Raw genomic sequence first — 14317 nt, 5'->3', positions numbered from 1 at the left:
GTGTGCTCTCTTTGCTCTGCCTATGGACCAGTCCAGAAAAACGTCCTCCATCAATTGAAGGTGTACACTTGATCATGAATGGTATGTTCAGACAATGATAGATAGATGCTTCATTCTCTCCGCGATTAATGAGACCGGCATACTCCTATTTCTTTCAACCAATGGTCGATGGATGAAAAACTAATTCTCTGATCAACATAAGTAAATGACTAGTCTGTAAGGATGGCAAGCCTGATTTTGGGCCTTGAGAATGCTAGCAGCTTAACTCAAATGATTGCTAAAAAGTGAAGCTAAGCAATCATGCATGTCACATGGGTTTGGTCTCACGTCCATGATTCTTAGTCATCCATCCATCACAGATTTGATCTTCCTTTCAGACCGCAGAACTGCACATGCATGCATCTACTCCCTCCGTTTCATAAAAGCATCTCCAGCCGTTGGCCCCCCAAGGGGCGCCTAAAATCGCCGCCTAGAGGTGACCCGGCGCAAAAAGTGGGTCTGGGGGCGAGTTGGCCCCCAGCCGCCGCCCCCAGGGTCGGCCCCAGGCGTGAAAAAAAAATTAGACAAACTTGGGCTGAAACACGCCATTTTTGGCAAAGATGGGCTTTTATATTCGCAAATTTGGGCTAAAACACGCCATTACTTATAAAAACTAGTAAAAAAACCTTGCTGAAAGCCGAGAAGTCGCCGCCATCGTCGGCCTTCTCCTCCTTGACTCAGGCACCCCTGCTGAACCCCTCCCCGGCTGGTGGCGGCGGCGGTGGCGCGTCGTCGTCGTCGTCGCTGTCGTCGATGATGATGACGCCGCCTTCGTCGCAGCCTCGGCGGCGCTGCGTGAAGCGCTCTAGGGCGGCGCTCTGGCGCTCCCTGGCCATCTTCAGGGAGTCTTGGCGTGCCCATTCAAGGGCCGCGTCATCGTCGAGATCGACCTCGCCGTGCTCCGCCTTCACCGGCGCCAGCATCCCCGGCTCCGTCTTCACCGAAGCCAGCCCAGGCTCCGTCTTCATCGGCGCGAGACCCGCCTCTGTCTTCGGCTTGACGAAACGCGGGGGAGGAGCCGACGAGGAGGCGCGCCGGCCGCCCTCGCTGATGACGATGCCGGTGCTGCGTGTGCGCCGGCCAAGGCGGCGTCTCCGCCGCGGGCTCGGCCTTGACGCCGAGCAGCGATGGAGTGCCGGGGGAATGGGAGGAAGAACGCGACGAGGAAGAGGAGGAGGAGCCGAACCTCCTCGGTGCCCATTGCCCGTCGCGTCGGCGGTGCGTCGGGGCGGCCGTCCTTGCCGGGGGGTACGCCAACGGTGGGATGTTGCCGCCCTCGAGGTGCGCCAGCACGTCGTCGAGAGTGCGGCCGAGGACGCCCCACCAGAGGTGGCGCCCCTCGCTGTTCTTGGTGCCGCCGACCACCGGCGCCCCGTTGGTAGACGCCAGCCGTTGCTGCTGGCGGCGCTCGAAGTACGCCGCCCACGCCGCGTTGTTGTCGGCGGCGTACTGAGGAAGGGAGCGCTCGGCGTCGGTGAGAGAGGTGCGCGCGATCTCGACCTCGTCGGCGAAGTACGATGGCTTGGTAACGGCGTCGGGCAACGGGGGAATGGGCACTCCCTTATTGCTGAGCCTCCAGCCCGTCGGCCCGGCGCGCATGTCCGGCGGCGCCGGGATGTTCGCCTGGAACAGGAGCCAGGACTCCTGTTCATGGAGCGAACGGCGGCCGAAGCCGTTGGCTGCCGCCTCGTCTCCAGGGAAAACGCTCGGCCATCGGGGAGAGGGAGTGGCTGGGGAGAAGAGATCGGCGGGAGAGGGATCGGCGGGAGAGGGAGGGCTGGGATGGCACTCCAACGCTGGCGAGCGAGACCATATATAGCCGAGGGAGGGGAGGCGTCAGCGCGCCGCCCCGTGACGCGCTGCCCGTGAGAGGAATCAATGAAAAAGCTGACCGGCGGCGGCCTTGCCATTGATTCCCCGCGGGAACCGAGGCATCGGGAAGACGAGGGGGTCGGTGTCGCTGACGCGGCTGCCCCACGACGCGGCTGCCACGCGGCGCTTTCGCGCCAAAAACGATTCGCCCGGCGCCCCCGAGCGCCCCCCAGCGCGCCGGGTTCGGGTTGGGTCCGCCGGCGCCAATTTCGGCCCGAGCCGGCGAAAAATGGGCCCCTGGGGGCGTGACTGGGCCGATTTTTTGGCGCCGGCGTCCGAAAAGTCGCCTGGGGCGCCTTGTTGGGGGCGCGGCTGGAGATGCTCTAATGTAGCGTGTATAGATTTTTTGAAAAGTCAATTTTGCAAACTTTGATCAAGTTTATAAAGAAAAATATTTATATCACAGTACCAAACATGCAAAATATGAAACTTCGCCTTATGATGATTCTAGTGATACATGCTTGACATTCCAGATATAAACGTTTTCACCACAAACTTGATCAAAATTTGTGAGGTTTGACTATTCAGAAAGTCTATATGCACTACATTATGAAACAGAGGGATTATATCAGTGCATCAGAAATTAAGGCCCCACTTATTTTTGTTAGTCTTGGCTGGATGGATGACAAATTCACCACACCTGAATCTCAACGAATTCCTTCACTGACTGATTGAACATTAGATCCATGCATGAATGACTTGATCTAGCTAGCTAGCTAGCAGGCACCAACCACAACAGCAGTAGCAAACACAGTGTGACTAACCAACTACTCCAGCTAATTAACTGCAAGATTGAACACTTAACCAATTAATCAATATATAAACTCAACCATTCGTCCAAATTGAACAAGACAGAAACTAGCTACATAACTGGAGTTAGCTTAGCTTAATCAGGTCCATGTGCAAGCAAGAGTTGGGGCAGCTAATTAGGTAGGATTCATGGCATGAAAAGGAACTTGAATTACTTGCAGACAGAAACAATTCCTTTGTCCCTCGTCAGCTAGCTAGCTGCAAACAAAGGCACGCACGCACGCATGCTTTCTCTCTTGCCACCTTTGCAGACTAATAAGCCAATTTAGTTTATTAGCTAGCTAGCCTTGTCCCCTCTGCCCTAATCAAGGGAGATCTCCAACTGCTAGAGAAAATAATTCTCAAGGCAAACAACTAGAGGTGTCAAGGATATACACATTGCTTGCTAATACTTCACGCATGACAACTAGTTAATCTTTCTTGCTTAATTATGTAGTAGTACTATACTAAACTGCTGTTATTCCAACTGAAGCGGGCACTCAGCTACATACACGTATACTGCACCAACCAATCAGCAGATTCAGAATCTCAACCCTTTTGTAGTGTTTCTTTCTTCTTGTCAGATTATTATTACGTGCGTGGCTGAAACAGTACGTACTGTGAGTTTGGTTTGGACTGGACCACACATATATGTACATGTGGTCGTTATTACGGTTAAGCACCAATCAATCAACTGAACGACTTGTAGAATGTTCATCATATAGCTACTCCCTCCGTTCAAAATTACTTGACCTTCATTTGTCTAAATACGAATGTACTAGTGCTCAGAGCTCAGTCGACACTAGTCGTTGCATGATCAACGTACACCTCCTTATACTCTACCACTGTTCATCCTTTAGGCAGACATCGATTGATGATCCAAGTAATGAAAGAGGAACAAAAATGATCTAGAAACAAAAGGGGAAGCAAGGTACCGTTAATCGAGTATTATTGTATATATACTCCCTCCGTTCCAAAATAGATGACTCAATTTTATATTAGTACTAATTAATTTAAGAAAGATATATTAGTATACAACTAAGTGCTTCTCGATGTACATTGGGATGATAGTTACTTCAAGTAATTTTCCCAAGCTGGACGGATGCAACTTTGAGTTCATCGGGACGCGGCTAGCTAATGCATATTCTCGGCCGGTACGGTCTGTTTATGTGAGTAGTACTCTCTCTGTCCCGAATTATTTGTCGCAGAAATGAATAAAAATGAGTGCATGTAGAACTGAAAATACATCTATTTCTGCAATAAGTAATTCAGGATGAAAGGAGTAGTAATTAGTAAGTCGTGACATGCATCTATCTCCACATATATACAGTATACTATACTATTATTGGATAAGTATAAGTTTAGTGGTAGTAATCTGTGGTGGATCAGCGGGCAAAACAAAGGGTTACATTAGCAAAGCGCTAAGGCATGTGCAGTGCTAAATGAAAGTCGTCATCACCGGATCCGATCCCCCAAAGCATGGCAAAAAGTTAGCTGCTTGCGTACATGTGCATGCATGTTTTTTTTTGTGTCTGTAAATAGACGTTAAGATGAGATATAACATGTATAGTTAGCTCTAAAATGGATGGGATTACAAGAATGCAATTAATATCCATCAGCTGCATGCACGCTCGTTGATCAACTTTTAGATGTGAACACTTAGCGAGGAAGAAAAGAAAACAGGGATCCACATCAATGTATGTATGACAAACAAAGATGCAACTGGATTATGGCAGAGTTGAGACAAACATTGCTTCTTGGTCAACATAGATGCTAAATGGAGTTGAATTAAGTAAGTAATGTTTTCATGCCCTTTCCCAAGATTCAACTTTTAGTTTTTTGAATGCGCCTTTGAAGCCAACCTAGCTAATTAACGGGCCGACTATATGTCACACATCTGAATTTTTTTTCTCTATTCAGTAAATTTTTCCAGCTGTTGGATCGGCCTTCTTCTTCTTGCTCCCCCCACATCTTCCTCCAAACAGCCCATCCACGGACTGTCGGTTGGACTGCCAGCTGACACTACCCGCGGTTGATGTGCCTCGCTGCAGTGCTGCCGCCACTCGCAACGATCCCTCTACCCCCCACTATTCTTCTTAGGCACCGACACCCCACCCCGCATCTTAACCATCATCATCTGACTCTCCTCTACCAGTGACGCCAATGTCACGTCGTCCTTGGCTCTGGGTGGCTCCCATCGATTTAATTAAAAAAACACACCACAATATCGGTCTCATTAACAAGAAACCATCACTTAACAATTCATGGCAAAAATCAACGCACAGAAGAATTGACGAGGCAAAAACACTGACTTGCGCAGCTAATTGCTCTGATGAGGTCACTAATTGTCAGATTGACTTGGCAGAAAATAAAATGCCACGAGGGCGAATTGACTTGGTCTTCTTCTTCCTTCTCCTCTCTTTCTTTCTATATGGCATTACATCAAGCTCCTCATGTGCACAAGCCAACTCCTTTCTCATGGTCTCACTTATTAGCTCAACTCAATTGGTTTGGTCTCAGGGTCTCACATCCATCGTCTTTGTCAGTCTTGTCTGGATGGATGACAAATTCGTCACACCTGAATCTGAACAAATTCCTTCACTAACTGACTGAACATACATCCATCCATGCGTGGATCACTTGAGCTAAGCTAAGCTAAGCTAGTCAACACAGTGTAAGTATCTACTCCAACTAATTAACTGCAAGCACCAAGAATTAACGACTGATCAATCAATATATAAGGCCCAACTCTTCGTCCAATATAAACAAGACATATAAGATTAATTAATTGTTGACTCAATATTCCCTTAAGCTTGTCCCTCGTCACCTACAAACAAAGGCATGCAAGATTGCCTTCTCTTACTAGCTAGCTTTACAGACTAAGCTGGGAACTTTAATTAATTAATTATCAGTATAATCTCTAGCATAGCTAGCTAGCTTGTCCCCCCTAATCACAGGAGATCTCCAACCGCTAGCAACCTAGAGCAGATTTGTCTGGAGGCAAACACATTCATACAGTTTCAAGGATTTCATCTCATGGATGAAAACAACTAATTAATCATGCTTTAATTATGGAGTACCAAACTACAATTATTTAGACTGAACTGGGCAGCTAGCTAGCTCTAGATACCACATCAACCAATCAGCAAGCCCTCAAGCTTTACTTTTTGTAAGACCCATACTTGTATTGCTACATTATTATTAAGTGGCTGAAACAAAACAGTGTGAGCTTGGTTGGGGTTGGACTAGTGGACCACATCTCTAGGATATGCATGATTATATAGCGCTTGTTACGGTTAATCACCAATCAAGCAATTGATCGATCATCTACCCCGCTCCATCTTCTAGAATATTCATCATACTATGTATGATACTCCCTCCGATCCATATTACTCGTCGCTCAAATGGATTTATCTAGCATCTAGATTAATCCATTTGAGCGACAAGCAATATGAATCGGAAGCAATTCATCCATGCAGGCATCGATCTGCACATACTATATATATTCAGTTTATTCAACTAGTAAGTATGGTTATGTTGCTAATCAATCTCTTGTGGACTTGTGGTTAGCTAGCTGCAGGTGTTAGTAACTAACAGTCAACAAAGGCATATCATATATATATATAGAGAGTGCAAAAAGCTGATTGGTCATCCCATCTCATCCACGCGTGGCAAGCAAAAAGCTCGGTTGCGTACATGTGCATGAATGCTTTGCGCATCTAGGAGTACATACTCAATCTTACGGCATCTCTAGCCCATTTTTTGAGGAATTAAACTTTTATCCATCTAGGCATCTAGCCCATCCGCAAAACTCAATTTTTCAAATAATACTTTTGCGGAATCTACTACAAGGTGTGCATCTCCAGACCTATGTAGCACCGATACGGCGATACGGGATACAACAATTTCTAGAAACAGCAATACGGCGATACGGCAAGCATATATAGATAATAATAAAATGACATGTAATAATTAAAACCAAAATAATAAAATATGTGAGATGAGATCAAAATACCGCCCCACCGGTTGCCTGATTGCTTCCATGCCTTCTTTCTTTTCACTTTTGAATGATCGTCCAGGCCCTCAACTCCTCAATTCCTCATGGTGTATGCAAAATAGAAAATACATCACATGATATTAGACTTGATAATATGAAACAGACAAGCATGAAAAGTGAAAAGGTTGTAAGCAAGTTGGCTTGTAGCAGTAGCATACCAAATGATGAAATGAATATAAACTTCCTTGTTCTCAGCCTCCAACAAGTTTCAATTCTAAATTCTCAATGGCCGTAGACAAATAATGCAAAAGTTCACTAAGTAACACGATAAGGAGGAAAATCCATAGTCAAACAGTGCATTACAGCATAACAACAGGAAGATACAAGGCTCAGGTGGCCATAGACCCATAGTCAAAGAGTGGATAATTGTGCATTACAACATAAACTAAATGAGGACAACTCAAGTGAGAGCATTCATGATCTCAGCCTCTAATTCAGGTTCATCAAGTGTCAGGTTAGCACCTTCAAGCATGCCAACACAAGTGAAGCTCTCAACACCAGTGAAGCTCTCAACCCCAATTGTGCATTAGTGGTTCTCTCTCTAGAATTTATGGATGTGATGGGATGATGAGTTGGTTTGGTATGAATATGATGGACACCGACTCGCTCGACTGTATAAGTGCCGGCCATGTACAGTAGTAGGAGTACATATCATCTACTCTACTCTACTCTACTCGAATGGAATGCAATGCAATGCAAGGTACTCCCTCCGTTCCCAAATAATTGTCTTTCTAGCTATCTTAAATGGACTACAACATATGGATGTATGTAGACATGTTTTAGAGTGTAGATTCACTCATTTTGCTCCGTATGTAGTCACTAAAAAAACAATTATTTAGGAACGGAGGGAGTAATGTGGATGCATGTGACCTGACTTGACATGCATGGCATCTACTTACTCCACTATCTATCAGCTGCATCTGCATGCACGCTCGCTCATGGACCGACTTTTAGATGCACACACACACACGGTGATGAGTCTTCCGGATTTCTTGCTGTTAACACTATTTGCTTGCTTGCTACTTAAGGAGGAAGAAAAGAAAAGCAAAGCAGGATGGATGGACATGGGTGTGAAGCCTGATTTTGGGACTTGAGAATGCTGGCTAGCAGCTCAACTCAAATGATTGCTAACAAGTGATGTTAAGCAATCATGCATGTCACATGGGTCTGGTCTCCAATCTGACTCATCGCTCCGTCACCAACTCCAAATTTGAATTTGATCTTCCTTTTAGAGATTGTGGAATTGCACATGCATGCATCTATGGCATTGCATCAGGAATTAATTAAGGCCCTACTCATTTTTGTGTGCAAGTCTTGTCTGAATGGATGACAAATAATCACACCTGGTTTCTGAATCAAATTCCTTGACTGGCTGAACATAGGTCAATCACTTGGGCTAGCTAGCTAGCTAGCTCTCATGCACCAACCACAACAGCAGTGGCAAACACAGTGTAACTAACTAACTAACTACTCCAGCTAATTAACTGCAAGCATGAACACTTAACCAATTAGTCCAACCGTTCGCCGAAATTACACAAGACAGAAACTAGCTAGTATATAGTTGGAGTTAGCTTAGCTTAATCAGGTCCAAGCAAGCAAGATTATTGGGAGCAGCTAGCTTAGCTAGGATCCCTGACATGATATGAAAAGGAAGCGTTAAGTATTATTGCTGACACCCACAGTATTCCTTAATTTGTCCCTCGTCAGCTGCAAACAAAGGCACGCATGCATGCTTTCTCTCTTCCTACCTTTACAGACTAACCCTTTTTAGTTAATTAACTGCATACCCTCCCTAATCAGAGATCTCCAACTGCTAGACCAAATTAGCATCTACAGGTGTCAAGGATACATTGCTTGGTTAGCTGACGCCGTCTTTGGATTTCATGCATGACAACTACTCCCTCCGTTCCTAAATATAAGTCTTTGTAGAGATTACACTATGAACTACATACAGAGCAAAATAAGTGAATCTACACTCTAAAATATGTCTATATACATCCGTATGTAGTTTGTAGTGGAATCTCTAAAAAGACTTATATTTAGGAACGGAGGGAGTATAATTAATCTTGGATGCTTAATTATGTGGTACCGAACTGTATTTATTCCAACTGAACCGAGCAGCTAGCTACATGCACAGACACTGCACCAACCAATCAGCAGGTTCAGAATCTCAACCTTTTTGTAAGACCCATACAGAAGACTTGCAGTAGTATTTCATTCAGCTTATCAAGTGTCTGAAACAGTAGCGTGATATGAGTTGGGGCTAGTGGACCACATGTATGTATATGTGGCAGTTGCTACGGTTAAGCACCAATCAATCAACTGAACGACTTGTAGAATATTCATCATATAGCTAGATCTGACTAGTGCTCAAAGCTCACTCCACACTAGTGGTTGTGTGATCAATGTTACACGTCGTTAATCGTTATACCACAATCCATCCTTTAGATTAAAAATTGGATACTAGTTTTTTTTTTGTGATTGGAGTCATTTCTCAAACGAGAGATAATAAACAAAATATGTTATTAGGGAGACAGTCAACTCATGACATCGGTTAATGATCCAAGTAATAAAAAGAGAGAAAAAAAACAATGACCTCGAAACAAAAAGGGAAGTAAGCTAGGCACGATCGAGGCTTGACCTGCAAGATATGCGTGAATGCTTAGGGACCTCCAAGGTATATACGATCACTCATTTTCTCGGCCGCTAATCGTAGCATTATTGTATATATAGATCGTACGGCTGCTAGTGGTACATAGTACTAATTAATTTAAAGAAAGATATACTTATTAGTGAAGAGTTGAGAGACAATCAAGTCGCTTCTCGATGGACATTGGGATGTTAATTACTTAATCTTTCCCAAGATGGACGGATGCAACTTTGAGTTGATCGGACGCGGCCGCCAGCATATTGTCGGTCCGTCCGGTCCGTTCATGTGAGTAGTACTAGTAATTAGTAATTCATGCCATGCATCTATCTCCACATACACAGTATATTATTGAGTAAGTATAAGTTTAATGGTAGTACAGTACTCCCTCCGTCCGTCCGGAAATACTTGTCATCAAAATGAATAGAAGGGGATGTATCTAGATGTATATTAGTTCTAGATACATCCATTTTTATCCATTTTGATGACAAGTATTTTCGGACGGACGGAGTAATCTGTGGTGGACTTGTCGATCAGCGGGCAAAAGGTTAGATGCAGCTTTGTTAGACTCTGTATATACTGGGCCCCACTTGTAATTATGTTGTACATGTCTATATAATGAAAAGGTCACCCCACGTTGGAGGTGTGCCAAAACCCTAAAACCCTTTGTCTAATATAGTATCACGCCTAGTGATCTAATCCACGACTTCCGCTCCATCGCCGCCGCCAGCCGCCGCCATGTCGCAACTGCCCGCCGACACAGCCGCTGCCCTAGCAGCGGCCCTCGCCGCCTCGACTACCGCTGCCGCTGGTGCGGTTCCCCGCCCCGTCGCCATAGACCATGCCTTCCTCCCGCCGTCGCTCGCGGCTCTCCTCTATGGAGGGGCTGCGCCCTACACGACGGAGAGCACCCTTGGCCCCTTGACGACGCGATCTGCAGGCTACCAGTACGCCGACCCCGTCGCCTACCAGTACGCCGGCCACTCATCGTCGCCTGCTCCATCTACGCTGCTTCCGGCCGCCTCGTACCCCCCGGTACCTACGCCGCCGCCCTCGGCCGTCTCGCATCCGGTGATGCGCCCGATCGAGTCTGCTCCTGCTGCTCCCGTCTACAACGCAGCAGGCTACCCTGCCGCTGACGTCCCCCACGCGGACCACGTCGGATATGCTGGTCGTCCTCTGTACGGTGCCCCGTACGGCCCTTCGCTGGCAGCGCGCCGTTCGTATGGCGCGTGTCCTGGTCCCGGTGCCGCCGCGGCCCCTTCACCGTATGGCCCGCTGGCAGCGTACGATGCGCCCCTGTCCTATGGCACCACGGCGTATGGCGCTTCACAGTCGCCGTCCGCGGCGTATGGCGCTCCACAGCCGCTGCCGTCCGCGCCGTCGCCCTACATGGACCTTGAAGCTGCTTTGGCCGCGATCTCCTCGCCGCCGTTCCTGTTCTGGCACCTCCTCCCGGTCAAGCTCAAGCCGGATAACTACCTCTACTGGCGCGCGCAAGTGCTTCCCCTACTTCGCAGCCATTACTTGGAGGGCTTCGTCGATGGCACCCTGCCGTGTCCACCGCCGCATCATCCAATGTTTCGCGCGTGGATTGCTCAGGACCAAGCCATCCTCTCGGCGATACAATCCTCCCTGGGTGAGGGTGTTGCCGGGCTGGTTCTCTTTGCCGCGACATCTCATGAGGTGTGGGACATCTTGGAGTCGAGCTTTTCATCTCAGTCTACTACGCAGAGCATGTCCCTCCGCGCGAAACTTGCTGACACGCGCAAGGACAGTGGTACGATGACCACCTTCTACAACAAGATCAAGAAGTTGGCTGACACTCTTGCTTCCATTGGAGAGCCCCTTCGTGACAGCGAGTTCACATCCTTCATCCTAGCCGGTCTCGACTGCGACTACGACTCGCTTGCCGAGGTGATTAATGAACGTAAGAAGCATCTACGTCCTTAGGAACTCTACAGCCGTCTCTTGTCAACGGAGCAATGGCTCAATGCGCGTCGCCCCGACGTCTCCACCGACTCCTCCGTCAACGCCGTGTACCGCGGCAAAGGCGGTGGCCGTGGCCCCTCTGCAGCTTCCTCGGGAGGAGGGGGCAAGTCTGGTGGTGGTGGTGTGCCCTCGTCACCACAGCAGCAGTCCCCGCGCTCTGGCGCCCCGGTGGTCGTCGTCGATGGCCGCGCCTGCGCCTGCTGTACCGCATGTGGTGCTGCTCAGCCATGTCAGCTCTGTGGCCTGCCTCGTCATGTCGCCTCTCGCTGCCATCGCCGCTTCAAGACGGACTTCCTTGGCCTCGGCAATAATGGCAAGGGCAACGAGCGTCAAGTTAACATGGCGCAACAGGGTCACACCCCTTCTTATCCTGTTGATCCCTCTTGGTAGATGGACACTGGAGCAACCACGCACGTCACCAATGAGCTGGGCAAGCTAACTGTCCAGCAGCCTTACCGCGGGCATGACAAGGTTCACACAGCTAACGGGGCAGGTATGCGCATTTCACATGTTGGTCAGGCATCACTTCTCACAAGCACCTCTAGGACATTGCATCTTAGAAATGTTCTTCGTGTTCCCACAGTTGCACGTAATTTACTCTCTGTTCCTAAACTTACACAGGATAATAATGTTTTCTGTGAGTTTCACCCGTTTCATCTCTTTGTTAAGGATCGTGCTACGAGGAACATACTTCTTAGAGGTCGCTACCGCCATGGTCTATATGCGCTTGACGCCCCCACCGACGTTCCCGCTCCTGCTGCTGCGTTCCAAGTCTTCAGTGGCGTCTGTGTGTCTCCATCACTATGGCACTCTCGTCTTGGTCACCCAGCATCTCCCATTGTTCGCCATGTCCTCCATCGTCATGAGCTGCCGTCCGAGTCTAGTAATAAAGATGCCTCTGTCTGTGATGCCTGCCAGCAGGGCAAGAGTCATCAGTTACCTTTTTCTGTTTCTACACATATAGTCAAAACTCCTCTTGAGCTTGTGTTTTCAGATGTATGGGGTCCTGCCCAGCTGTCCGTTAGTGGGCACGAATATTATGTCAGTTTCATTGATGCTTATAGTCGCTTTACCTGGATTTATCTTCTTAAGCACAAGTCTGATGTGTTTAATGTGTTTTTACAATTCCAAGCACATGTTGAGAGACTCCTAGATCATAAAATCATTCATGTACAGTCAGACTGGGGGGGTGGGGGGGGGGTGAATACCGCAACCTCAGTACCTTCTTTGAGAAACTAGGAATTGCTCATCGTGTTTCTTGCCCACATACACATCAGCAGAATGGTTCAGCTGAACGTAAGCACCGTCATATTGTTGAAACTGGTTTAACCTTGCTTGCTCATGCATCTGTCCCGTTTCGTTTTTGGAGCGATGCTTTTACTACAGCCTGTTTTCTTATAAATAGGCTTCCTTCGCGGCTCCTTCATATGAAAACTCCACTTGAACTCTTGCTTGGTCAGACTCCTGATTACACGTTTCTTAAAGTGTTCAGTTGTGCATGTTGGCCGCATCTCCGTTCGTATAATAATCGCAAGCTTGAGTTCCGATCAAAGAAGTGTGTCTTCCTGGGGTATAGTTCTGTTCACAAAGGGTATAAGTGCCTTCATGTCCCGTCTAATCGTGTGTATATCTCCCGCGATGTTGTTTTTGATAAGCACGTTTTCCCCTTTGCTACTCTTCCCTCACCTGACACAAGCTCCACACCGCCAGTGTACCCATCCACTATATTGCCTGATCAATTTGTAGATGCTGCACATTCACCCTCTTTGTTGTCTAACCATGGTGCAGGTACTGGGAGATGTGCGCGGCTTGAGCTCCTGGATGAGGTTGATGCTCCGGCTCCCTCGTCCCAGACGGCCACGTCATCACCGCCCGCTCACGTCGATCGGCTGGCTTCGTGCATGTCCCATGCAACGAGCCCGCCCGTGCTCGTGACTGCAGCTGCTGCACCGCGCGTCACCACTCCGGCCCAGTCGCCGCCTCTGCTGACTGGCACATCGGCCCCGCGGGCCGTCTCGTCCGTACCGTCATCCTCGCCATCACCGTCTGGCCGTCACCTGCACCGACGCATGGGCCATCCCCGCCTGGGAGCCCCCTGCCTTCGACCCCTGGGCCGTCTCCGCCTGGGAGTCCCGCGACACCAACGTCGCCTGTGCGGCACTTATCCTGCTCGCCTGGATCAGCGTTGACCTCGAGTGGGTCGGCATATCTTGCTGTGTCTTCGTCGTCACCGCCACAGACTGCATCAGCCTCTGCCATGACGGATGCTGCGTCCCCTTCATCATCCTCACCATCGGTCTCGCCACCTGCTCCGCCCCCGGTGTTGCGTCCTCACACACGCAGCAAAAGTGGGGTGTTTCGTCCTAAAGAAAGAAAGGATGGCACGGTGGCCTGGCTTGCGACTTGCATGGCGCAGGCCCAGTCCGACCCTACTGCTGAGCCTTGGCATTTTCAGGCTGCCCTGAGTATCCCACACTGGCGTACTACGATGGAACAAAAATACCACGCTCTTCTTAAGAATGAAACGTGGCGACTGGTTCCTCCCAAGGCTGGTGTCAACATCATTGACTCAAAGTGGGTTTTCAAGGTAAAAAGACATGCTGATGGTTCCATCGAGAGATACAAGGCTCGACTGGTTGCTAAAGGATTCAAGCAACGCCATGGCCTTGATTATGAGGACACCTTCAGTCCCGTGGTCAAACCGACCATGATTCGGCTTCTGCTCTCACTGGCAATTACCCGTGGATGGTCTCTTCGTCAGCTTGATGTTCAGAATGCCTTCCTTCATGGTGTTCTTGAGGAGGAGGTTTACATGCGTCAGCCTCCTGGTTTTGTTGATCCAGCTCGTCCGCAGCATCTGTGCCGTCTTGTTAAGGCACTCTATGGTCTGAAGCAGGCTCCACGTGCTTGGCATGCGCGTC

General features: G+C 48.5%; 1 protein-coding gene across 2 annotated transcripts in view; it reads left to right on the top strand.

Annotated features, from left to right (window-relative positions):
* Nucleotides 1-12447, top strand: part of LOC119313057 (rhodanese-like domain-containing protein 8, chloroplastic) — a 19554-nt gene extending 7107 nt beyond the window's left edge. Inside the window, exon 9 of one of the 2 annotated variants that reach the window (XM_037588873.1) lies at nt 12066-12447. The gene's annotated coding sequence lies outside the window, so the exon portion shown is untranslated. Of the gene's footprint in view, nt 1-3193; nt 3249-12065 lie in introns of those variants that run through there. The other variant, XM_037588874.1, reaches the window with a different exon arrangement.
* The last annotated feature ends 1870 nt before the right edge of the window (nt 12448-14317 follow it).

The sequence above is a fragment of the Triticum dicoccoides genome, chromosome 5B (assembly GCF_002162155.2).
Source record: "Triticum dicoccoides isolate Atlit2015 ecotype Zavitan chromosome 5B, WEW_v2.0, whole genome shotgun sequence".
Lineage (NCBI taxonomy): Eukaryota > Viridiplantae > Streptophyta > Magnoliopsida > Poales > Poaceae > Triticum > Triticum dicoccoides.
The sequence above is the reverse complement of the archived record's forward strand: the minus strand, read 5'-3'. Positions and strand labels throughout refer to the sequence as shown.